Source organism: Mus caroli, unplaced genomic scaffold (genome assembly GCF_978045245.1).
Source record: "Mus caroli unplaced genomic scaffold, Mus_caroli_1 scaffold_17, whole genome shotgun sequence".
Classification (NCBI taxonomy): domain Eukaryota; kingdom Metazoa; phylum Chordata; class Mammalia; order Rodentia; family Muridae; genus Mus; species Mus caroli.
The window spans coordinates 90,941,126-90,965,824 of NW_028227272.1; the positions used below are offsets into that span (position 1 = coordinate 90,941,126).

The 24,699-nt window shown below is 48.0% G+C and overlaps 1 protein-coding gene across 4 annotated transcripts in view; it reads right to left on the reverse strand.

The window, feature by feature from the left end:
• Cldn14 (claudin 14) overlaps positions 1 to 24,699 on the reverse strand; it is an 88,410-nt gene that overhangs the window by 9,449 nt on the left and 54,262 nt on the right. Inside the window, exon 2 of one of the 4 annotated variants that reach the window (XM_021184831.3) lies at positions 14,538 to 14,675. The gene's annotated coding sequence lies outside the window, so the exon portion shown is untranslated. Of the gene's footprint in view, positions 1 to 1,404; positions 1,857 to 14,537; positions 14,676 to 24,699 lie in introns of those variants that run through there. The other 3 variants (XM_021184830.3, XM_021184828.3, XM_021184829.3) reach the window with 3 other exon arrangements.

Consider the following 24,699-nt stretch of genomic DNA (forward strand, 5'->3'; position numbering starts at 1 on the left):
GGGTGACCCTCTAGTTTGCCAACTTCAAATCTAAACCCAGGACCAAAAAGATTTAGAGTTTCAGAAGTGTAAGAGTTAAACCTCTCGGTGGGAATTAAAAGCCCCAGTCCCAAATATCTCCCAGGTCTGGAGACCTTCTCAAGATGCTAATCCCAATTCCCTTTCTCTTTTGCTCAGGGTCCGGTCTTGGGAAGACTATGGCTCCTGCTGAGGATATGGGGCTTAAGATAGTTGAGGGTTTTATATACCATTGCATAGGATTTTTCCCTCTTTGTGCTATTTTTTACCTTTATTAAGAGACAGCCAAGGGGCTGGAGAGATGGCTCAGCAGGTAAGATCACCGACTGCTCTTCCAGAGGTCATGAGTTCCAATCCCAGCAACCACATGGTGGCTCACAACCATCCGTAATGAGATCTGACGCCCTCTTCTGGTGTGTCTGAAGACAGCTACAGTGTATTTACATATATCAATAAATAAATCTTTGGGCCAAAGCGAGTGAGGCTGGAGCAAGCAGAGGTCCCAGCAATCACATGATGGCTCACAACCATCTGTACAGCTACAGTGTACTCATATACATAAAATAAATCTTAAAAAAAAAAAAAGACAGCCAAAAGACTGGAGAGATGGCCCAGTTAGTAAAGTGTTTGCTGTGTAAGCTCAAGGCCCTAAGTTTGATGCCCAGAACTCACATCAAAAGGCAGGCATGGTGGCCAGAGCTTAAAATCCCAGCACTGGAGAGGTGATGGGTCCCTGGACTCTCTAGTCAGCCAGCTCACTAACTGCTCACTAACTGGTGATCTCCAGGCAAAGGAGAGAGCCTGTCTCAAACAATAAGGTGGGAAATACTCAAACACATGATCACACACACACACACACACACACACACACACACACACAGAGAGAGAGAGAGAGAGAGAGAAAGAGGGAGCGAGAGATGATGGGTGGGTGGATGGACAGATAGAGGAATCAAGCTCTCGTATCCCCTTCTTATTCCCTTCTCCCAAGTGGATGTGTGTGAGCTTGGGGCTCAGGGGCTTAGGTTGAGGTTCCCATGAGGAAGAGGATGCTCTCAAGGCAGAAGTTATGAACAGTGCTGAACCACGCTGGTCCCCCACAAGGAGTCAGAGCGGACAGAGACAATGATGGTACCTCCCAAGGTGACAAACAGTCTCCAAGCATCTCCATTCAGCCTTTGCTCTCAAATTGAGACCCAGAAAGCGAAGAGGGAGCTTTGCCCAGGTACTGTAGGACCACATTCCTGCCCTCCCTAGGTCCTCAGCAGCTTGGTTGCCCTTTACGCCTAATGTCTTAGGGTCCCCTCCACACCCAGGACCAAGGACCCTTGGAGAACGTTCACTTTCGCCAGGCCGCTGACCTGCCTTTCAACTCAACCACCCACACACCTGACAGGCAGGGCCCAGCTTTGGAGATAAATGCCTGCCGGCTGCAGCCACTCCACTCACATACAGAACAGCTCCAGTCCCATCCACCTCGATGTTCTCAGGTAGACCACGGAGACACAGCAAGGACACCGAAGTCTTCTGGCTTTGCCTCATTCGCCAAATGGAAGCTCCAAGGCCAGTGTGTTTGAGAGAGAGTTGACTGGTCAATTACGGTCTCTGAGTCGGGCCTGCGTGGGCACACATGCCCTCTGGTTAGAAGATTAACCAGCCAGTGCGCCCTACAAGGTGGCCCTGCTGAGGCAAACTTTCAAGACCAACCGGAAATGTCCTATCTGCGTTTGGAACAAGAATGCCAGAGATATCTACACATGGCCGTCTAATGGCTCCCTGTGGCTAGTAGGTGAAACCTCATCTCTCCTACCCACTGGTCTGTGTCAGCCTTTTCTGACCTCCCTGCTCTGGCTCTGTTGACTTTATTGGTCACCAGACTCCTTTGCCGCAGCTGCTGGCCACAGGGATACGTCCCCCGAGCCGTCCACCTGATGGTTGGCCCCATGTGGCTGTGGACTTTTTCCTTGTTGAGCAATTTGCTTTCCCAATCCTGATGAGGGCTGTGAGGGATTTCTGAGAAAGGAGCGACTTCTCTTTCAGGCCATTTTTGCTATAATGGCTGAGGGATGACTCTGTTGCAGTCTGTAGGTAGGAAATGACGTTGAGTAGGTCAAGGGTCGTAGCGCTGAATGAGGGATGGTGTAACAGGAGTCGAAGATAAGAGTTAAAAGGAGAAGACTGTCTTCTCAGTAAGTAGGAGATGGCGGCCTGGTGACCCCAAAGTGGCACAGGGACCTGTCCCGGCCGGGAATGCCTGCAGGCCCTTCAGGTGTCTGGAGTGTGATTTTTGGGATGCCGGGGTGTGCTGAGAACCACTGAGTTGTCTTTCTGGTTGATTTCATTTGCCCTTTATGCCACTGAACCAAGGTGTCCCATGGCACTCTGCAGTCACAGGGACTTCAGAGGGGATGCTGTAGAAAACTGTGTTGGCAGGTGGCCCTGGGCGTGGCTGTGCAGAAAGGAAAGGGTTCTCACAGTCTTCTTCATGAGAATGTCTCTCAAGAAAACCCCTCTCATCAAGCCCTGCCTATCAGCTCCTGGTGGTGCCACCCTGAGAACCAAGGCTTGGCGTGTGGAGACAGCTGGTCCTCGGTGTGGCAAAGTTTTGCCACATATTTTATATATAAATATGAAAGTAGAAATCCAAAAGCATTGAGTTGACAGTAGCTAGGTGTCCGTACCCATGCTCATGAGGAAGGTGTTCTAGGCATACTGTGCCCTCTGTTATGAATGGAAACACCCTCCTCCCGTCTGCTCTTCCTGTGGCCAAGAGCCAAATGGAGAGCCTGGGAGAATGGGTCACGTTAGGGCTTAAGGTCTTGACCGTGAACTTCTGGCAGTGACCTTGTCTTAGTCAGGGTTTCTATTCCTGCACAAACATCATGACCAAGAAGCAAGTTGGGGAGGAAAGGGTTTATTCGGCTTACACTTCCACATTGCTGTTCATCACCAAAGGAAGTCAGGACTGGAACTCAAGCAGGTTAGGCAGTAGGAGCTGATGCAGAGGCCATGGAGGGATGTTTCTTACTGGCTTGCTTCCCCTAGCTTGCTCAGTTTGTTTTCTTATGGACTACCAGCCCAGCGATGGCACCACCCATCATGGGCCCTCCACCCTTGATCACTAATTGAGAAAATGCCTTACAGCTGGATTTCATGGAGGCATTTCCTCAACTGAAACTCCTTTCTCTGTGATAACTCTAGCATGTGTCAAGTTGACACAGACCTGCCTGTCCAGACCTCTTCTTTCTCAGGAAGCCTGGTGCTTTGGGAAAGCTCACTCAGCCTGTGAGTTCCCACAGGCTGAAGCGCCCATAGCCTGCTGCAGACCTAGTGCACAGCAGCCTGCCAGGTTCCCTGCAAAGGCTGGTCTGGGTGGGCCTTCTGCTACATCTGCTCTGAATCCACACCCTGCCTCCTGATTGCTAGCTCTCCAACACACATGTCTGCTAATACCCACATCACACCCCGAGTGCGCCTCTGGCCTTGTAATTATCTAAGCAGTCTCATGTGGATGGATGGTGCTTAATGAGGTGTGTGCACAGGAGGAAGCTGCTATTAGTGCCAGCCATCTTGTCTGGCTGTCCTCACCCAAGGCTTCCTTCCTTCCAAACAAGGTCTGAGCTCCCCCCCCCCCCCCCCCCGCCTTAGTTGCTAGCTTTTGCTAGAGCCATCAAAATGGCTGTTCTGAGAAAGGGTTTTGAGATTGGGCCCTGTATCCAGGCACTGGGTACCAGTCCAGAAGTGGCTGTCTGCCCATGTATAGCTATCAAGGATTGTTCTGATAATTCTCCTTGTCTATGCCCAGCTGTACAGCATGCCTGTCACATCTGAGGGGCTGGCAGGACTTTGCAGGGGCAACAAACTTCTAAAATATGTCAGTTGCTACAGGCTGGTAAGCACGGGGACCAGGAGGAAGGCAGAGGCATGTTAGATGCTTTCCGACACCATCAGGGCCCACAGGGAGTGGAATAGTATGAATTATATGACTATTCAATTTAATATGTGTGTATAATCAGGTTTGTTTGTACGCTGCTCTGCCCCTTCCCCAAAACACACACACACACACACACACACACAGACACACACACACACACAGACACACACTCTCACACACACAGACTCTCTCTTTCTCATTCAGGTGAATACATGTGTAAATCTGGACATAAAGATGACTTTGATAGGGGACTGAAGAGATGGCTCAGCAGTTAAGATCACTGGCTGCTCTCCCAAAGGACCCAGGTTCAATTCCCAGCACCCACATGACAGCTCATAACTGTCTGTAACTCAAGTTTCAGTGGATCTGACTCCCTCACACAGACATACTTATAGGCTAAACACCAAATGCACATAGAAATAAGAAATAAATAAATTATCAAGAAAGGAAGGAAGGAAGGAAGGAAGAAAGAGAGAGAGAAAGAGCTGGACTTGAGCCAAAGCCCAATGATTCTAAAAGTTTTCAGTAAATAAGGTAATAAAGATTAAAGCCGAGGAGGGCCCTCCTATATTAGACCAGGAGGCCGTGTGCCTTTTACCATGTTTGGTTATAAAGCATTAGCCAAGAGCTTCTGCAGCTTTTCCAGCAAGCCAATTAGGGATCCACGTGATCTTGGGCCACAGTTGTGGTGCTTAAAGCACCCCAGGTACCTCTATGAGATCTCCTCACAGAGGGGCCTATGGCTTAACCAGGAATCTCCCCAGTTCTATTCAGAGGCTACCCAGAAAATAAGAAGCCACACACCCAGCTCTTAGAAACAGAACAGCCAGGACTGGGTGTGCCCTGCAGTCAGGAGAGCAGGGACGGAAGCCCAGTGGCAAGATGGACAGACCCCATCATTTTAATTGCCGAGTGCATTTGGACCTTGCCATGTCGGCTTCCTGGCAGTTTGTGTTTGCCGAGGAGACGGTGTGACACAGGATCCTAGTGTTCTCTTGCAGCCTGGTAATAAAAGCCATCTGCCTGAAACCTTGTTTTGGAGCAAGAAAGGGTATGAACAAATAAGCAAATGCTCATAAAAGCACAGGAGATGGACTGCTTCAGAGGCGGGGGACAGGCAGACACGCTACAGGGCAGCATTGCCAGAGGCTGGGGACTTCCAAAGGTCAAAGTTAAGGGCCATTGTGAAAACACAGAGGGCATGGAAATGAATGCAGTACGTGTAGGAGGGTGAGTCACATGACTGGGGATGACCTCTTCCTAGAACTTGTGCCATACCTGGGGTCCCACCACTTCAGGAAGAGCAGAGACCTTACCCACGAACCCCTGCAATGAGTCCTTGTGTGCACACCCCCTCCCTGAGCTCACATCTACTCAGAGCTTTAGAATGTGACCTTGTTTGGAACCAGGGACTTTGCGGATGCAATTAAGAGATGATGAACTAGGAATGGTGGTTCCTGACTGTCCCCAGCATGAGGGAGGCTGGCGTTGCCCCAGGAGTTTGAAACCAGCCTGGTCTACGTGGTGGATTCCAGGCTAGCCCAGAGCCACACAGAAAGATCCTGTCTCTATATATAGAAAACAACAACAACAAGAACAACAACAAGAAACAATGCAATCACAGAGGATTGAGATGGACCATTAACCTAATGCCAGGTGTCCCTAAAGAACAGGGGAGGGAGGGGCCATGTGAGGCAGAGAATGAGCTGGCACTCTGCCAGCCAGGGACAGTCACAGTCCTCCTATGTTCTTTCTAGAATGGTGACAGAGACGTAGTTTTTCCTAGTATCTTTGACCCACAGTCGGTGAGTCTGAGGACATACAGCCTACACGCACTGAAGGCCGACTGTGACATTTGTTGCAGGTATCTAACAGATGGTCCTTATTTTGCTCCCACTTCCTTCACTGAATCTCCAACTTTTAACACTTCTCTTCATCAACTGATACAACGTTGAGTCTTTTCTTGTTGCCACCGTGGTAGATTACACTGCTTGATCTTCAGATATTGACCCAATCTTGCACCTCTGGAATAAACCCTATTTGATTCTGGTGTATAATATATAATATATTTATTAGATATATGTTATTGGTTAGTATATATTTGTTATATAAAATATGTTATTGATTTATAAAATATATTAAAACATATATTTGAATATGGTATATTATATGACACCATAATATATATGTATGTATACATATATTGTATATATATAAATTCTATTGACAACATTTTAAAGTGTTTTTAAGTAAGTTAGGCTTTCCAGTTGCCCTCATACCTTATACCCAAAGTGGGAACAGCACACATACAAGAGTCTAGCTGGAAGCCAATGACTGCAAGAGGCCGACCTTGACCAGGGATAGAGTGGGAATTTCACTGACTTGTCAGGAAATTACATACATGAAAATCCCATCATACCAGGCCCGCAGTCCTTGGTCCTCAGCAGAGACACTGGGTGGATGCCCAAAAGGCAGACCCAGCCCACCGGTCCTGGACGTTCATCTGCTGACATGCACACACGGGCCGGCATGTGCACAGGCACCCAGTGGCTGAAGTAGAGACTAGTCACATTAATAGCTCAGACATGGCAGGCGGGTGGGTAATTCTAAGAAGGTAGATGCTCTTAGGATATTTCTATGGACCTGTGGCTCATCCTTTCCTACTTTGGGATTTGCGGGGGATGGCTGTGTGAAGATCAGAGACCAGCTCCGCGGGAACTTCCCTGTGGAGTTGGTTCTCGCCCCACCTTTACACAGGTGCTGGGGATGGCGTCTGGGTTGCCAGGCTTGCGGAGCCAAGTGCCTTTATCCACTGAGGCTGAGTCGTCTCTCTAGCCCTCTCTTTTTTTCTATAGCGATGACAATTGAGTCCCGGGTTTTATACATGCTAGGCAGGTACTCTGCCTCTGAGCTACCTCTCTGCACATCTTCAGACAAATCCTCTAGCTTCCGGAGGAGGCTTAGAGAACATTACCAAGTCTACATCCTACGATACGAACTTAGAAGATCTGCGGAAGAGGGGAGTAACTCCGGGGAGCGACAGTCACTGTCTCCACTGGATTCTCCTCCGAGGACCCGCTGCTGTTGGGAGTGGGCACCAATACGTGCTGGGCTCCCTGGGTCTTTACCCTAGCTGCGCTGTGGCTATCCCTCCTTCATTCTCTGGACCCTTGCTCCTGACCTGTTCCCAGGTCCCCCACATTAGTTCCTGTGGCTCCTGTGGGACCTTGGTCCTTGCTTCTGGTGGATCTCATTGTTTTTCTGCAATGGCTCACAAGAGGTGACATTCCAAGGTTCTGGGAAGGTCATAAATGTGGCGGGAGTCAACTCAGTGTGTCTCCCCACCTCCCCCGGGGTCCAGTCTTGTAGCCCCGCCCATCTCAGGCCACACCCATTCCAGGAGATTTCTCTTCTGGTGTAAGTTTTTTTTTTTTTGGTTACTGTCAAAATTCTAAAACATCCATTAATCCAGTCCTTTTTAAATCAGGTCTACACTGCAGAACCTTCAAGTCCCGCGGCTGCCTGCAGCCTCTGGCGTTTATTTCATTCACAGCCCTCTGACAGTTGCTCTTTCTTCTCCAGTCTAAAGAGCCTTCTCTCCTCTTCTCGTTGACCCAGCCAGCCTCCCTCATGTCACTGAACTGAAGAGGATTTCCCAAGCTTGCTTCCAGGTGGTGGGGCTGTGAGGGGAGTCACTACAGGAGCTTCCCTCCCTGACTGACCTGCTCCATGCTCACCAGGGCTGCACCCACACCCTGCCTCCTTTACTCTGCTTTAGGGCTGTTGAAGGCAGATTTCGCAGCACTGCCATGCTTCTGCCCCTGACCACAGCCCAGATGCTGAGGACGTTTCCCACATAGCGTCTGCATAGCACAGCCCTTCTGCATCATGGGATAGGTTCCCGAGGGGCTTATCCAAGAGGGAGTGAGTCAGGGTACTACAACACCAGAAACAAACAAGGCTGGAAAACAGTACCCGAGTTCAGATTGTAAATGTGTCCAAGGCTTGCGTGTCTGAGCCCGTGACATGCACATTTGGGGCCTCAATCCCTCTTTCTGAGTCAGGATTTCAGTATGTGGAGCTGGGAGTCCACCTCCACATTGGTTACTTTTTTTTTTTTTTTTTTTTAATTATTATATGTAAGTACACTGTAGCTGTCTTCAGACACTCCAGAAGAGGGCGCCAGATCTCGTTGCGGATGGTTGTGAGCCACCATGTGGTTGCTGGGATTTGAACTCTGGACCTTCGGAAGAGCAGTCGGGTGCTCTTACCCACTGAGCCATCTCACCAGCCCCCACATTGGTTACTGTAGTGACGATGTGAAGCACACACGATGAAGTAAAAACAGCCACATGGACAATCAGTAGTCATCCCGGCTCTGTTTGTGTAGGCTGAAGACAGAACTCTGGCTTCTTACAGGACACAGAACCCCACTGGCAAAGCCACCATTGACTTCCTGTGTCCCAGGTGCTCAGTTATCAGGCCTGCTGCCCCATGCGGAAGGGTGTTCTCACAGCACCAGAGGCTGGTTGCAGAACCTGAGGGTCACCAAGGCTTAGCAGGAGGACGCAGCTGAGCCCAGAGCCTGCCCCAGCTGCAAACAGAGCTTACCCCGAGGCAGAGAATCAGAGCTCCCTGTTCATTCACAGTGTTTATTTCCCTTTTGGAGCCGCCTTGGGGCAAGCCAGGCTAGGTTTTCATAGTTGTATTTGCCTTGGCTTGGTCGCAGACTTCCCCCTTTGAAGTCTGTTTATTGAGAGTTCGCACACAGCCCCTTATGCAGGAGCCATACGGCAGGTCTAAAGCCCGGGCTAGACAAGTGAATGAGATCTTGGGAGGGCAGAATCAGTCTTCCTCATATGACCCTCAGCCTGCAGCTAACCTGCTGTCAGTCATAAGGTCACGTGTGCAGCCTCAGACACCCAAGAACTGACACATCCCAACACATTCTATTCTCTCAGGTCCAAATTTACAGCCATACTTTTTCCCTATGTGATATTCATCCATCCATCCATCCATCCATCCATCCATCCATCCATCCATCCATCCACTATGACATGTCCTCATGTAGCTCATGAGAACCTCAAATTCATTATGTAGTTGATGATGACCTTAAACTTCTGGCCTTCCTGCCTCTACCTCCTGGTATTACAGGCTTGTGCCATCGTATCTGGATTATGAATCAGATGTGAGGATTTATGCAATAAAGGCAAGGAACAGCCAGAACAACTCTGTAGTGCTAGGCTCAGTCCTGGAGTGGGCAGAGTCCACTCAGCCAAGAAGAGGGATTCCAAGGAGACGCTATCCTCCATCTCCTGGTTTGTAGAGTTGAGCATTTCTGGGGCACCGTGTGAATCCTACGGCTCTCATGTTCTAATTGCGTTCATTTCCAGTGATACTGCATGGCTGGGATTTCTAGAAGCGATCCCATCGTTTGACTGTGCATTTAGGAGCTGACCCCGCTGATGATCTGGCTTCTGTTTGTCTCTTAGGTAGTTTCTTTGAGAGTACCAGGTCCCCGAGTTAGATCACTAGGACTATATAGAAAGTCAAGTGCGGTAGTGTGTGCTTGTAGCTAGCTCACTGCAGCCCAGCAGCAGGCCAAGTCAGTGAGAGACCCTGTTTCAAAAAGGAGACGGGGAGGAGGAGGAGGAGAAGGAAGAGGAGGAAGAAGAAGAAGAGGAGGAGGATGAAGAAGGGAAGGAAGGAGGAGGGAGGGAGGGAAACACGTACAAAATATTTTGTATGAAGTCACCAAAGAATTAGTAAAAATATTTTCACAAAAGGCTGATGACCCCTGAAGAATGATATGCATGACGGTCCTCTGGCTCCCACTGTCATGTATACACACACACACACAAACTCACACACACCCATACACACACCTGTGCACACACACATAGTAGGTTTTCTGTCCATAAATACTTTACTCATAAGAAATAAAAGTTGCCTACTTTTTCATGTTTTGAGACAGCGATTCAAATAGGTCAGGCTGGCCTCAAGCGCACTGTGCACTTAGGAGGCAGACTCACTGTGCACTTAGGAGGCAGTTCAATTCCTAAACCTCCTGCCTCCACCTCTCACCACTGAACTTTGAAATCATGTTTCCCACTAAGTATTTAGCAGAAATGCCTAGTCACTCAAATGCCATCTCCACACCTGGCATGAATCTGATCATAAGGCAGGAGAGAGGTCACACCAGCACACAGTAGGTTCCTTGGAATGTATGGGCCTCACTTCTAGACTAGATGTCAGATCTCTGGGATGTGTATTCTGGGGATGATCATTTAGGAAACCCTATGGGTGACTCTCACATGCAGTCAGGGTTTCCTTGTCAGGTGAGTAACACTCCCCCAGCCAAGTGGTAGGGGCTTTAAGGCCAAGCGAAGCCCCACGGATCACACACACACACACACACACACACACCCCGCTGTGTTGTGCACCACAATCAAGAGCTTGCATGTGATAGAACAAAGACATGTGCAATGAATAACACACAATGCATCAATAAGCTCTGGACACCAGGTGGCTATTCAAGTAACTGTCCCTGAAAAATGAATGGATGGTGCCCACAAAGTAGTAAATTTGTACTTGGTGAAACAGTTAGATGAAGGGTCTAAAATAAAGGAAATAATTTAAACTGTGACATGCCATCTGTTATGGATATGGCACAATAAAAAAACCCCCACTAACAACAGGAGAAATGAATTTATAGCATTTAAACCGGGCTTTGCCTGTCTCCTTGTCGCCAACGTTAAACCACCGATGTCCACTGGGTGGCGCTGTGATCCGCTCTTTCAGGATCCGAAAGGAACTCTGAAAGCCAAGTTCTGGAAATATACTGTTGCCCCCTTTAATCAACAAAAGACTTTAAAGCTTCATAATTTGAGGCGCCGTGGCATGTTGCTTTTCTGCGTTATAGCCTACCCGAAATATCTCGCTAGGCATGAGCTTATTTAGGAAGTGAATGGAAAGGCTGACAGAGATCACCTGCTTCCTCTTATCTGCACTCCCGAGTGGACACAGCAGTTGCAGTTCACAGAATGACAGAGGCAGCTGTGCAGAGGGATCCGGACCAATGACCAGAAAAGGCCGATGCTTGATTTGAATGAAACACAAAGTAATATTAAATGGAAATGTGGTGTCTTCTGGCCCATTCTGCCTACCCTTTGCAGACTTGTTAAAGGCAAGCGAAGGGTAAAGGGAACCTGGTAAGTTGAATTTAAACCCCAGTCCCATGTTAACTCTGCATATTGGCTCTCTCAGGACTCAAAACCTAGCTTTCTCCTGTCAGGTGTATATAGCCCCCTTGGTTGAATGATGTAGGCTTTAGGGGAAAATGAAAACCTGGAAGTTTCCAGAGATATGCTTAGAGTCACAGCTCAGATCTAGCTAGCTCCACTGAGCTGGGGCAAACATTTGGAGGAAGCACTTACAATGTCCATCGCAAATGAGCAAAGTCATGCTAAATCTAATGAGAAGAAATCGGGAACTAGGAGATACAGAGCCTCTGCTTAGCCTCTGAGAAGCCCTGATCTTATGCCCAACACAGACATACACACATACACTTACACACTCACACACACTGTCTCACACACTCACACATACCATACACACTCATACATACCATACACACTCACACACTTATACATTCACACACACATTCACACACATATCCTCACACGCCCAAAACACACTATCACACAAAACACACACTCACAGGTACACATTCACACACATATACTCACACATACCATACACACTCACACACTTATAGACTCACACACACACATTCACACACATATACTCACACACACAAAACACACTCTCACACACACAGACACACATTCACATACATTCACACACAGAGGCACACAACACATGTGGGTATACACATACACACGCACACCCCCCAATATAAAACAACAATTATATTTCTGTGTATTTTTGTTTGTTTAAATAATGGAGCATATACGTATTTTGTTCAGCTCTTCAAAGAAAAATAACTTCCAACATGCTAAGTTACAATCACTGATACTGATAACAATATCACAACAAAAATATTTCCCTTCTTTGTGTGTGTGTGTGGCATAGATATGTGTGTGTACATATGGATGTTGGTGTATGTATGTGTTCATATGGGTGTGTACATGGAGACCTCTGGTCTCCACCAGAGGTCGATGTCAGGAGTCTTTCTTAGTTTCTGAGGCAGGGTCTCTCACAGAACTGGAAGCCCATCTATTCTGCTAAGCTAGCTGGCCAGTGGGCTTCATGGGTCTATTGGTCTCTGCCTTCCAAAGTTAGGGAAATAGGTGTGTGTTAAGGGCCCAAAGCTTCCATGGAGAAAGCCCAGGGCAACTGCCCGAGTATTTAATTTCAACATAGAAACAAAACAGGAGGAAAAGAGTCTGTTGTTGACCTGGCCCTGTGTCATGAGAGGTAGTGTGTTAGCAGCCATGGGACTCCTAACCGTAAACAGATGTACCTGGTTCCTAATGAACTCCAGCCTGCGCAGTGGTGGCTCATTATGATGCCACTGGCTTCAGGAATGGTTTTCTTAAACGTTATATATAATTTATACATACACATATGAATAAACACACACACACAGAGACATACATACACACCTCACACTAAGTGTTCTCAGGCAGTGAGAGCTGGAAGCAGCTTTTCTTGCCCACTTTGGAACTTTCAGCCCGGATCCTCCAAGAGTCCAAACGTTTCTGTGAATACATTCCATACTCCACTCTAAACTTTCTTTCTGATTCCTGTGGTATGTTCTAAGGGTCAGCTTTGAGTTACAGCTGTGAGCTAAAGGTGGTCCAGTGCTAGTTCTTGCCCCAAAGAGGCAGAGTATATTACCACATGTCAAAAGCCAGCGTCTATGACGTTCAAATTTCCTTCGTGGAAATGATAGAAGAAGCCAAAGGCGAGGTTCAGCAAGCTACAGGGTGGCTAAGGAAGGAGGTGGCTTTCATATCAAGAGTAGCATTGTGAAGGCTGGAGGGGTGACTGGGAAGCTCTACGGCAGTGTCAAGGGAGGAAGACAGGATGGAGCCACTGAGACCCAGAGAGCAACACACAGCCCTCCTAACGTTCATGCACTTTCTAGGTCATGTCCTGTCAGATGTGTTGTGGGGCTCCCGAGAGATCTGGTGGGAGCAGAGCAGCCACAAAGCCTTCCCCTACAAGAACAGCCAGGCATACGGGCCTCCCAGTACACTCCCAGCCACATCTTTTAGGCAGACTGGGCCAGCTAAGGGGTCTAAGCCATCTGCAAGAGGCGATGGGATAGTCTAGTCCTGTAGTGACTTCTTTGGGATGGGGAGGAGCCAGGAAGGAGTGTGGCGTTCAAAGCACCTGGAGTCAGGGTTAGACCTCTGCTGGGTCTGCTCCAGAGCAAGCCTTGTATGCAGGTAGGCAACATTAGTTGTGGGGCTTTTGTTTGGCTGAAAGGTGGGACAGATTCTTGCCAGAGAAGTGTTCTCTGGAGACCAGGGGGAGGGCCGAAGCTACCTGCCCTGGGGCCTTTCCTCCTGCTAAGCCCTCCATTTGTTTATTTAGAGAACAGGGCCTTTCATCTAAGTAAATATTGAACAAATATTTAAAAACCACGGGCTTAAACAATGTCACAGTAGTGTCCCGCCTCAATCTGGCCCTAGGCACGGCTGCTGTGTTCACTGTTTGTGTCCTGACTTTCCGTGGCTAAGCAGGAGAGGTTCCTACTGTTCCCACTTGTACAGGTTGGGCACTTCTGGATGTCAGCCACCTTGGGAGGGCCCCCACCCCCCACCCCCCAGAGAAAACCTTGCTGATGGAATGTACCTTGGGACTTTAAAGTGAAGGAGACCGTTTGTCTATTTTGTGTAGAATTGGGAGAAGGATAGGATAGACGTATGGATCATGCTGACCACAGGGATGCTGGAGTGAGACATGGATCATGCTGACCACAGGGATGCTGGAGTGAGCCTCAGGGGTGGGGGAGGGGAGTAGTTTTTAGCCTCAGAGTAGAGAGGAGTCACAAATAAGCATCTGCTGAGGGGCCCTCTCGAGGGAGTGGAGGGAAGGAAGGTCTCTGTTTAATTTGTCCTCACACAGAAAATTGTTGCTCTCTGAAAATGTCCACAGGGGAATGAATGCCTTTAGATGGACACCTTACAAATCCTAACTCATCTTCCTGGTCCCCTAAAACACCTGCACCCCCCAAAGTACATGTGTCACCCCTGCTGCCTGAACACATCCCCTGGGCCTCACTGGAGACGTCCATGCCTGCTGGGGCAAGGTAAGGAAACACCTAGAATCCAGTTTCATCCGGGGTTCAGCTGGGCTCTTGACTTCCTCATCCTCTAATGTGCCCTTTGTCAAACAAACACAGGACTCTGGGGAGAGTCCCCCACCAGACTGGAAATACCAGAGAGGCAGAGGCCTTCGGAGGACTTCAGAGGGAGCTTGGCTCTCCATTTTCTTTCCTTTTGGCCACTTTAGCTTTGAGTAGAAACTGAAATAAGAATTATAATGATACATGTTTATGGATTTTAAGTAATTAATCCCTCGGAGTCCTCTTCTGGGTGAAAAGCTTGCTACCCACCTCATACATCAGGCAAGCAGGAGGCCATCTGGCCTGGCTGGGCTGGGTGGTCGCTGGTGTCAGTAGAAGAGTGGAGACTGCGGCTTCAACAGTCTTTGGCTTCTTGGCCTTTGTCCAGATCGCTGGGCCATGCAGCCCCTAGAGAGGTGAGACATGAGAAACTGAAAGGACCAGACCATAAACTCTCAGGGACAGTTGCCTCTAGTTAGGAGGGCAGGGCTTATGGCCCCCACCTGGGTTGCTTCTCTTTGACAGACAGGCTTGGCGAGGACAGAAGCCATTGCACCCGGAGTTCACCCATCACCCAGTGTCAGTTGCTGCATTCTGTGAAGAAGCTTCCCCCGGAAGAAAACTCCAAGCAGCTGAATCCCAATGCACACAGCCTCGTGATCCAACATGGGGCTTCCCCCGTGTACTTGCTAAAACACCCACCAAAGGTCCCGGGGTCACTAGTTACAAGGCAGGTAAAGCTGAGCAGGTTGGCCCTACCTGCTTAAGAGCATTCCTTTTATTTTTAAAATTTCCAGTTTATTTGTGAGAGGTTGGTATATTTTAGCCTTTATGATGCTTAACACCTTTAACTCTGTGTTCAATCTTCCTGGGAGGTTGTGTTGCCAGACCAGCCCTTGAACTGGTGCGAAGAGCCAGGTGTAAAACCTGTGCTGTTCGTGAGTCAGGCTAGCTCTTTAGGAAGTGTTCACAACCTGATCCTAAGCAAGCCATCCTGATGCACACGTGCAAACAGTAGCAAAACAAACTCAGCTCATACGCTGGGCGTGGTGGCGCACGCCTTTAATCCCAGCACTTGGGAGGCAGAGGCAGGCAGATCTCTGAGTTCGAGGCTAGCCTGGTCTACAAAATGAGTTCTAGGACAGCCAGGGCTACCCTGTCAAAAAAACAAAACAAAACAAAAACAAAAAACAAAACAAAACAAAAAAACCCACCCAAAAAACCCCAAAAACAAAAAACAAAACCCCCCCCACAAACTCAGGTCATATAGTTCAGACCCCACCATTTGTACCTCTGGCTCCCTCTTCTGGCCCAAGTTCTGGAAGACAGCATTCTCTCTCTCTCTCTCTCTTAAAGGTTTAATGTATGTGAGTACACTGCCGCTGTAGCTGTCTTCAGACACACCATAAGAGGGCATCAGATCCTATTACAGATGGTTGTAAGCCACCATGTGGTTGCTGGGAATTGAACTCAGGACCGCTGGAAGAAAATGACAGCATTTTCTAAAGACTCATATATAGTCTCCATCACCCAGGCGACTCACGGTGCCCTCAGACGGGAAATAACCAGGTTTTCATGGGATTCTTTCTTATCTGTTTGCAGCAGTATTTTTCTGGGTACATTAGACTGGGGTGATGGGGTACAGATGAGAAGAGAAAAGAGACCAAACTTGTGCAGAGATAGGGGAGATGGTAGAGACACAGGGAGACCCTTGGAGAGGACCCTCCAAGCCCAGTGGGTGGAGACACCAAGGCTTAGTAAAGGGAGCCAGGCTGGATCCCCAACATGAATTGTTTGTGATTTTGCTTTTGTCTGTGAGCAGGCGTGGCCAGGGTACCACGTCAGTGTGTGATACCCAGCTCTCTTTGGAAGCGCTACATTTGCCATCTCGCTGAGGGCTCCACCCAAGTCCCTACTAAACATTCATCAAACCTCACTCCCTTACTGCCATGTGTCACCAAACCTCACTCCCTTACTGCCATGTGTCACCAAACCTCACTCCCTTACTGCCATGTGTCACCAAATCTCAATCCCTTACTGCCATGTGTCACCAAATCTCAATCCCTTACTGCCATGTGTTATTGTGCAGACTGCATATGTGGGTGCCCTGGTCCCCCGATTCAGTTCTAGATCTCTTAGTAGTCCAGAACATAATTTCCACAATCAATATTAATTAGAATGATTGATTTAAAACTCCCCCGTGCAGGCTACTAACTAATTTTAGCTTCTTTTCCATATCTTGGTCTCCTCTCCTTGTGCCTGTTTCCTCTCATCTGGGAGCATCCGCCCTGACTTGCTGGGTGCATCTGGAACCCATGTGTTTCTCTCCTTTGCTCTTACATATGGTAATTTTTTATATTATTATTACTTCAGGAAGCTGGATAGATTCAGAAGTAGGAGCCACACTGGGACCTGAGGTGACCATCCTCGGTGTTATTAGCAGGATGGAATGGCAACATATGTGTGGAAAGAGATTGCCCTCAAAGCTCGCCCTCGTCTTAAAATCGGATGGTGTGTCTGGGCTGATAGCCTCATATTGAAGTAATTTCTCCCAACCCAGAGGTCTAGAATAGGTTCACTTGTAATCTACTTGACATCTACTTGCTAGAGTTTGACTGCTCAGAGAAACCTGGCAAGGATTATGAAAAGTGTGCCTGGCATATGGCTGTGTCCCAACGCAACAGTCTGTGAACACCATTAGTAACCGTTGAAACTATTCTCTGGGAAGTGCTGGCTGTTAATGACCCTGCCCAGATGCTCCTGTGGGAGGTGTATGGAGAGAGATAACTCAAGTAGCCAACTGCTGGGGTGAAGGCTCGATCAGGAGATGGAGATGGTGTGCCCTGCCAGACCCAGGACCGCTGTGGAAGAAAAGGTGGGGGGGAAGCGCTTTGCTTGGCGAGAGTTGGCTTGCACCTCTGCTGAGACACAGTGATAGAGATGTAGCTGAAGATGCCTAGACCCTTCAGCTGGCCTCAAGCAGGACTCCAGTAGAGGCAAAGAGACAGCTTTCTGTGGTCAGGGAGAGGTAATCTCTCCTTCTGTAACTCCTAGGTGATTTTCACTTTGTAGGACAATATTGCCCAGGAGCGCATGGAGACATAAAGATAGCTCTGTCCTCCATAACTGGGAGAGTATGGCCGGTTTTGACAAACTAATTAAAATACGTGGCAATGGAGTATACACCTGATGGGGTCACATTCAGCCCTTAAAATGAATGAGGCAAACATCATGGCTATTAAGAGTGCTCTTCATAGCTTGTTCTTACAGAAGACCCAGGCTCACTCCCCAGCACCCTTGCCGGCAGCTCACAGCCTCCTCTAACCCCCGGCTCTGGGAACCTGATGTCCTCCCTGGCCTCTGAGGGCACCGGCACATGTGGCAGACCCCCCAGCCCGTAAATAAGAATGAAAACTAAATCTTTAAAACGAACAGAATACAGAGGCCTGGAGGTAGCTCTGCAGTTAAGAGCGCTCGCTGGATGCTCTTTCAGAGGATTTGGGCTCAAGGCCCAGAGTTCAATGGCAGCTCTCAGAGGTTCATAGCTCCAGTTCCAGGGGATCCAACGCACTCTTCTGGGCTCTGTGTCACCAGGCACACAGGTGCACAGACATATACAAAGGCAAAATAAACATATGCATAAAATAAAATCTAATTTAAAAATAAATACAATGAAGTAGATTTATATCTGCTAAAGTTAGGAAGGAGAAGGCAAGAAGCAGGACAAGATGTCATGTGTGTAAAAATTAAAACACATTAAAGGACATGTCTGTGTATGACCTCACGGGTCTCTATGCAAGTTCATGAAGGGCAGATCCAGAGATCCTCCTGGGAAGCAACATGAATCACCCTCCTCCCAATGGGAAGACGATCACCCTCCTCCCTATGAGAAGACAGTCCAGTCACCATCTTTCCAACGACACCCTCTTTCTTAAGACAATCGACCTCTTTCCAATGAAAAGACAGTCATCCTCGTTCCTATGAGAAGACAGTCAGCTTTGTTCCTGTGCTGAGAACCATCACCCTCCCTCCAATGAGAAGACAGCCACCCTCCTTCCAATGAGAAGACAGCCACCCTTCTTCCAATGAGAAGACAGCCACCCTCCTTCCAATGAGAAGACAGCCACCTTTGTTCCTGTGCTGAAAACTGTCACCCTCTTTCCAATGGGAAAAAGACAGCCATCCCTAGGAAGATGGGCCCGGGCCGTGTAAGAAGGGTAGCTGAGAAAGCCAGGGGAGCACGCCAGGAAGCAGTACTCCTCTGCTTCAGTTCTAGGTTCTTCCCTTGGCTCCTCTCAACGGTGGACTGTGATCTATGACAGACCCTTTTCTCCTTCCCCAGGTAGCTTTTGCGAGTGTTTGATCACAGCAGCAGAGAGCAAACTAGGACGACGACATTATGTTAAGCAGAGTAAGCAAGACCTCCACGCAGCCACTTGCCCAAGGCATCTAGAACAGATACGCATAGTTACTGGAAATGGTTCAGCCAGTATCACAACGGGACCGCTATTACGCACAATTCACACATGCTAATTAGAATAAATGTTCAAAATTTCCAAGCACAGCTATTGCATGTCTTTAATCCCAGCACTTGGGAGGCGGAGGTGGGAAGGTCACATGGTCTGGGACTTAACTTCTACTTAGTACGATAAAGTTTTGACAGTGGATAATGGTAATGGTTGTATAACAACATAGATGTGACACTGAATTATACACTTTAAATTAGTATACCCTGTACATGCCAGAAGAGGGCATCAGATCCACCACAACTGTGGGTGGTGTGTCAGCCAGTGCATGTTGAAGCTGAACTCTGGTCCTTTGCAAGAGCAGCATACGAACCTTCGCTCTATCATATTCTGTTGGCTTGTTTTATGTTTGTTTGTTTTCAAAGAAGAAATCTTGGGCTGGAGAGATGGCTCAGTGGTTAAGAGCACCGATTGCTCTTCCAGAGGTCCTGAGTTCAATTCCCAGCAACATGGTGGCTCACAACCATCTGTAATGGGCTCTGATGTCCTCTTCTGGTGTGTCTGAAGACAGAGACAGTGTACTCATATGCATAAACAAAGAGGAAATCTCTCTCAGTAGCCCAGGCTGGCCACAAACTCATGACAATCCTCCTGCCTCAGCTGGAATCTTCAGTGCTGGAATTACAAGCATGAACTACCACATTCAACTTTCTGTTTTGTTTCTCTGTGTAGCCCTGGCTGTCCTGGAACTCCCTCTGTGGATCAGGCTGGCCTTGATTTCAGAAATCTGCCTGTCTCTGCCTGTACTGGGATGAGAGGCCACCTGGCCACACTCAGCGTCTTAACTGTTCACACTGTGTGAGGCTCAGTTCCCCATTCTACTCCCCGTTCTTGCCCAGAGAGTGCTCAAACCTCTTCCAGCCTTTCTGCAAGTTTCCATTTAGTGGCGAATACACCCATGTTCAGGAAGCATGTGTGTCTTGCATGGATCTTTTAAAGGTTCAAACTCACTTTTATCCATTCATATAAAATCCTTCGAGCATAGCTTTGGCATGCCAGGAGAGCCAGCTGTGTGGAAACAGCTCGTGACATGTCAAATCACCGTTTTATATGGTAAACGTTACTTACTGAAACTTTTGGGGGTTCACGTCTGACTTTCATATTTGTGGACAGGAATATAAACTACTGCTAGATATTGTCTGTGGTCTCGCCTTCGTACAGAAGCTGCTCTCTGCTCCCATGTCAAACATCTGGATCCTTTTAACCAAAGAGCACCTTGTCTGCTTATCTGGGACTTTCCCTTGGCTTCACATTCATCCAAATACACAAATATTGTAAATTTGAACTTGTAAAACAAAACGTTACCAATAAAACGCTACATCTGTTGCAAGCGTTAGAATCTCTACCAGATTTGAGTTCCAGAAAGTTTCTGCTGGTCAAGCAAGCATCAGAAAAGGCACTGTGTGTCTAATCCCTGTTTGCTTCAGTTCACCAAAGACTTTGAATCCACTGCTGACTTTTCATCTGGACACACACACACACACACACACACACACACACACACACGGAACTCCTGGGGGTGGGGCAGAGGGGAATTTATTCAGATTGACCATGCCCTGAGAATGGCTTTTAATTTTTTTTTTCTTGAGACAAAGTCTTATTATTTAGTTCAGGCGAGCCTGGAACTTATGATCCTTTCTCAGCCTTCTGGGTGCTGGGATTACAGACATGCAATGCCTTGCCTGGGAGTTTTTATTTTATTTTTAAATGTGTTTTAGTTATGCATAATAATGGGCTTCATGATGATATTTTTCATGCTTATATATACATATCATTTTGATCGTTTGATCATTTTCTCCCTAGAGACCTCTATTGTCCCACACCCACTGTGGCCAATCCCGTTCTACCCCCAACCTGCCCCCTTCTGCTTTCGTGTCTTTTCTGTCAGTATGTGACCTGACAAATTTAATTAGGGTTGCTTACTTGGCATGAGTGGAAGGTTATTCACAGGAGCATGGATACCACTAAAGAAGATGGGTCCCTTTCCCCAAGCAATCATTAACTGCCACAGACCCCTAAGGGCAGGGCGGTGTTTCATGAGACCCCACTCCCATTCTCAAGAGAACATTGAGGGGTCATCAGCTGCTGAAAGCCCAAAGTGCAGGGGCTGTGGAGACCACACCCCAAAGCCCTGCACCCTTCCTCCAGGTCTTACAGGTTTTCCACCTGTAAGATCTTTTCTGTGATATTCCTGGAGCCTTGGGTAGGGGTGTGCGATACAGACATCCCAGACAGGACTGGACAGTCAACACTCACTCTCAGCACTCCGAGAGTGTCTGTAGTGACTGTCGCCCACTGGAAAGAGAGTCTCTGGCAGAGCTGCGAGCAGCACTAATCTTTAGGCAGAAACATCAAATGCAGAGGCCGTTTGGCAGGCATGTGTCCGTTTAACAAAATGCATCAGTAGCTTCCCCAGGGACCTATGCCCTCCTCAGACACAGGCTTTTTACCAGGTTTACAGCATCAGGTGTTCGTTCTCCAATGGAACCTGCCTCAAATGTAGTCAGAAAGCAGTCGGTTCCGCCCACAACAGCCATCCACTGTTACCCCAGTGAGAGCATCTTGCCTGACAGGTCAGTAGTTCAGCACCCAGGAGCACATCTGTTAGTAATGTTTCTTTGCCTTGCAGCCCCGTATAGTGCTTCCTGGCTCTCTGAGAACTAGCCAGCTAAGACAGAGGAAGCCAGTTTTTACATGTTAAATGGAGAGAAAAGCCCCAGAGAGATGTGGCGGTAATCTTGATTTTGAACTCGATGGCACTGAAAGACCCTGTTCTATATAGTCCAGAGAATGACCTAAAGTGTACATTTTTGGTCTTTGATGAACAAGTTGATTAAGCATGTAGCAAGCTAGATACAACAGAAAATATCAAGAAGCGGGTAGACAGCCAGGCTTATGGAATCAGGTACTCCCGCCACTCCCGGCTACTCCCAGCAGAGCTACTGGAGAAGCCTGACAGAAAACAGAGACAAAGAGGTAAACAGACACAGCTGAACCAGACACTCTCACACAGGAGCTGAGGTGGAGCTAAGTCAGGGGCTGGAGCAATGGCCCAGTTGGAGTCTCAGGCAGTGGTACTCTCTGCTCTCTTCATGGATGGGATTCTCTTTCCCATCACAGGCATTTTTGTACCATGGGATAACTCTGTTGGGGATAGTTTACTGTCTGTTCTCAAAGATGCATTTCTTCTTTTCAGCAGAGAGAACTAAGATTTATTACTGAAAAGTGAGAAAAGGGGACCCAATGTTTTTGTTGTTGTTGTTTCTTTGCTTGTCTCTGGTTTTGTTTTAGTTTTTTGAAACAGGTTCCCTCTGTATAGCTAGGGCTGTCCTATGTAGACCAGATTATCCTCCATCTCACAGAAGTCCACCTACCTTTGCCTCTGAGTGCTGGGATGAAAGGGGTGAGCCATTATGCCAGTTTGTGACTGTGCAGAGCAGACAGCCCAGTGCCAGTGGCTTCTGGGAAATCCAGACTTTCTCCAAAAATCTGTCACTTCAAAACAGAAGACATATATGTCTCAAAGATTGTAAAATTTGGCTGTGGCCACAAGCATTTCTAAGATTGGAGGCTGCTTGGAAGAGATCAAATTTGTTTCTTAAACCAGTGGGTCATTCCGCACAGTGGTCAGGAGGTTGTCTTGGGGGGGGGGGACTGGGGATTTGATAGAGGATGTTCTCTTCCTGGGCTCCTGTATGCCAGAGAGTTAAGTAGCCCACCAAATATGCAGCGGGTCAGCCATACCCACACCATCCTGTAACTGGAGCCACGGAGACTTCAGCTGGACATTCCCATGGCAGAAACACAGATTTTTTTTTTCTCTTTTCACTACATTCCAAGAAAATCTTGAAATATGGTTCTATAGACAGATCGGAATTCTTTCCCAAGGAAATGCTATTCCACACATCAGAGGTACATCTGTGTGGACAGATGTCTCCGGAGCCATGGAGAGAGGCCTAAGCTGGTGGATCACCATGTAGGTGGGGATCCAGCAAGGGGCTCTCACCCAGTTCCTAGCTCTCTGACTCAAGGGAATAACATCCAAGGCGTAACATCCAAGGAAAATGGCAGCATCGTGGCTTCCTACCCAGAATTCATGGGGGAGAGTATTTGGAGTTCTCTAGAGGCCCACAGTCCTGTTGGATGCTCTCAGGGCTTAGATGTTTTTAGACTTGATCTTAGCTAAAAGGCTGAGGTGTGATGGCTTTAGCACTGTAACATAACCTGAACAAGTCTTATCCAGCTATCTTAAGTGCTTAATTATCCCTCAATCCATTCATTCATTCATTCATTCATTCATTCATTCATTCACATTTTTTGTTGTTATTTTTGTTTGTTTGTTTGTTTGTTTTTTTAAGACAGGATATCACATATCCCAGGCTGTTCTCGAACTTGCTTTATAGCTTATGCTGGCCTTGAACTCCTGATCTCCTACTGCTGGGTCCCAAGTGCTGGGGTTATAGGCATATGCTACCACATCCCTGGCTTTATGTTGCATGGCCTTCAACTCAGGACTTCTTGCATGCTAGGTAAGAACTTTATCCTTTGAACCATGCCCCATCCCCAAAGTTTAAATGTTAAGGCCTGAATCCCCACACGAAACTCCTTGGACTTCTCATTGCAGACTAAGCCAGTTTCCAAGCTGGCATAACAAAGGTTCCTTGGCACCACTGTTGTGACACAAATCTCTTTCTCCATGTCCAATATTATCAGGGCAGATACTCCTCAAATACAAGCAGGCTAGCCCCTTCTTGGAACCTACATTCTACTTTATGTGAGAGTACACGTTTACACCCTGGTAGACTTGCCATCTGAGCGAGTGTGGACCACAGGCTGGAGACCTGGCTCAGCAGTTAGGAGCCCTTGCTGCTCTTCCAGAGACCTGAGTTATGTTCCTAGCACCCATGTGCTGCCTCACACATACCTGTAACTCCAGTTCCAAGGAACTCGACGCCCTTTTCTGACCTTCCCGGACACCAGGCATGCACACATGCAGGCAAAACATTCATAAACATGGCATAACGTTTTAAAGATTGAACAAAATCTAACTATTCAGATCACAAGAGAGTATAACTATAGTGCAAATTATGTTTCTTGCCTGGATATATTTTTTTTCCCATCCTCTTTCTCCCTGGGAGACACTGAGTATGGCCTGAGCCCCAGTATGGGCTTACAGATATATCAGTAAAGCCTGTGTGGGTCCCAGGGCAGCCAAGGGCCTGCACTCACATGCTCCCATATTAGGACCCTGTGATATACGGCGTCTTCCAGAGGACAGGACGCAGATGCGCGGGGGAGAGTAACCGGAGAGCCGTGCAAGAAGATATGTCTGTCTGTCCCCGGAGTTCAGCACATAAATTAGAAACCACAAGTTCAAATATGAAGGAAATATCGACATTTCTCTTTTTTTTTCCGTCTAACTTTGGCTCCCCCCACCCCTCCCCACACACACTCAAGGTTAAGTTTGAGAAAAGTGAGTTTGTTTTTTCTTTCTTCTTCTTCTTCCCCAAATGACTTTCTCCTGCTCCATCTTGGTCACCTACCCTGGTGGCTACCTATCAGCTTGTCAGCATGTCTGTCTTATGGAGGAAGCCAGGGCCAGTGAGAGGCCTTGTCTCCAACACCCTGGCACCAGACAGCCAAAGGTGCCAGGTTCACTGTGGTCACAGGCGTGTCTTGAGTGGAGGGACTTGGGGAGGGAAGGGAGCCAGCACACAGAGATGCTCAGGGCAAGCGGAGGCTAAACTGGGGCTGCTGGGTACTCTGCATCAGCAGTGATTCCTTCCCGCTCACCTCTGTCCTGCATCACTAGAGGTCCTGATGTCTCTGCTCCTGACACACAGCTCCAGGGATCAAGGAAAGGGGCAGACAGCACCTGGGAATCCCACAGGCTTCAAGCTACAGAC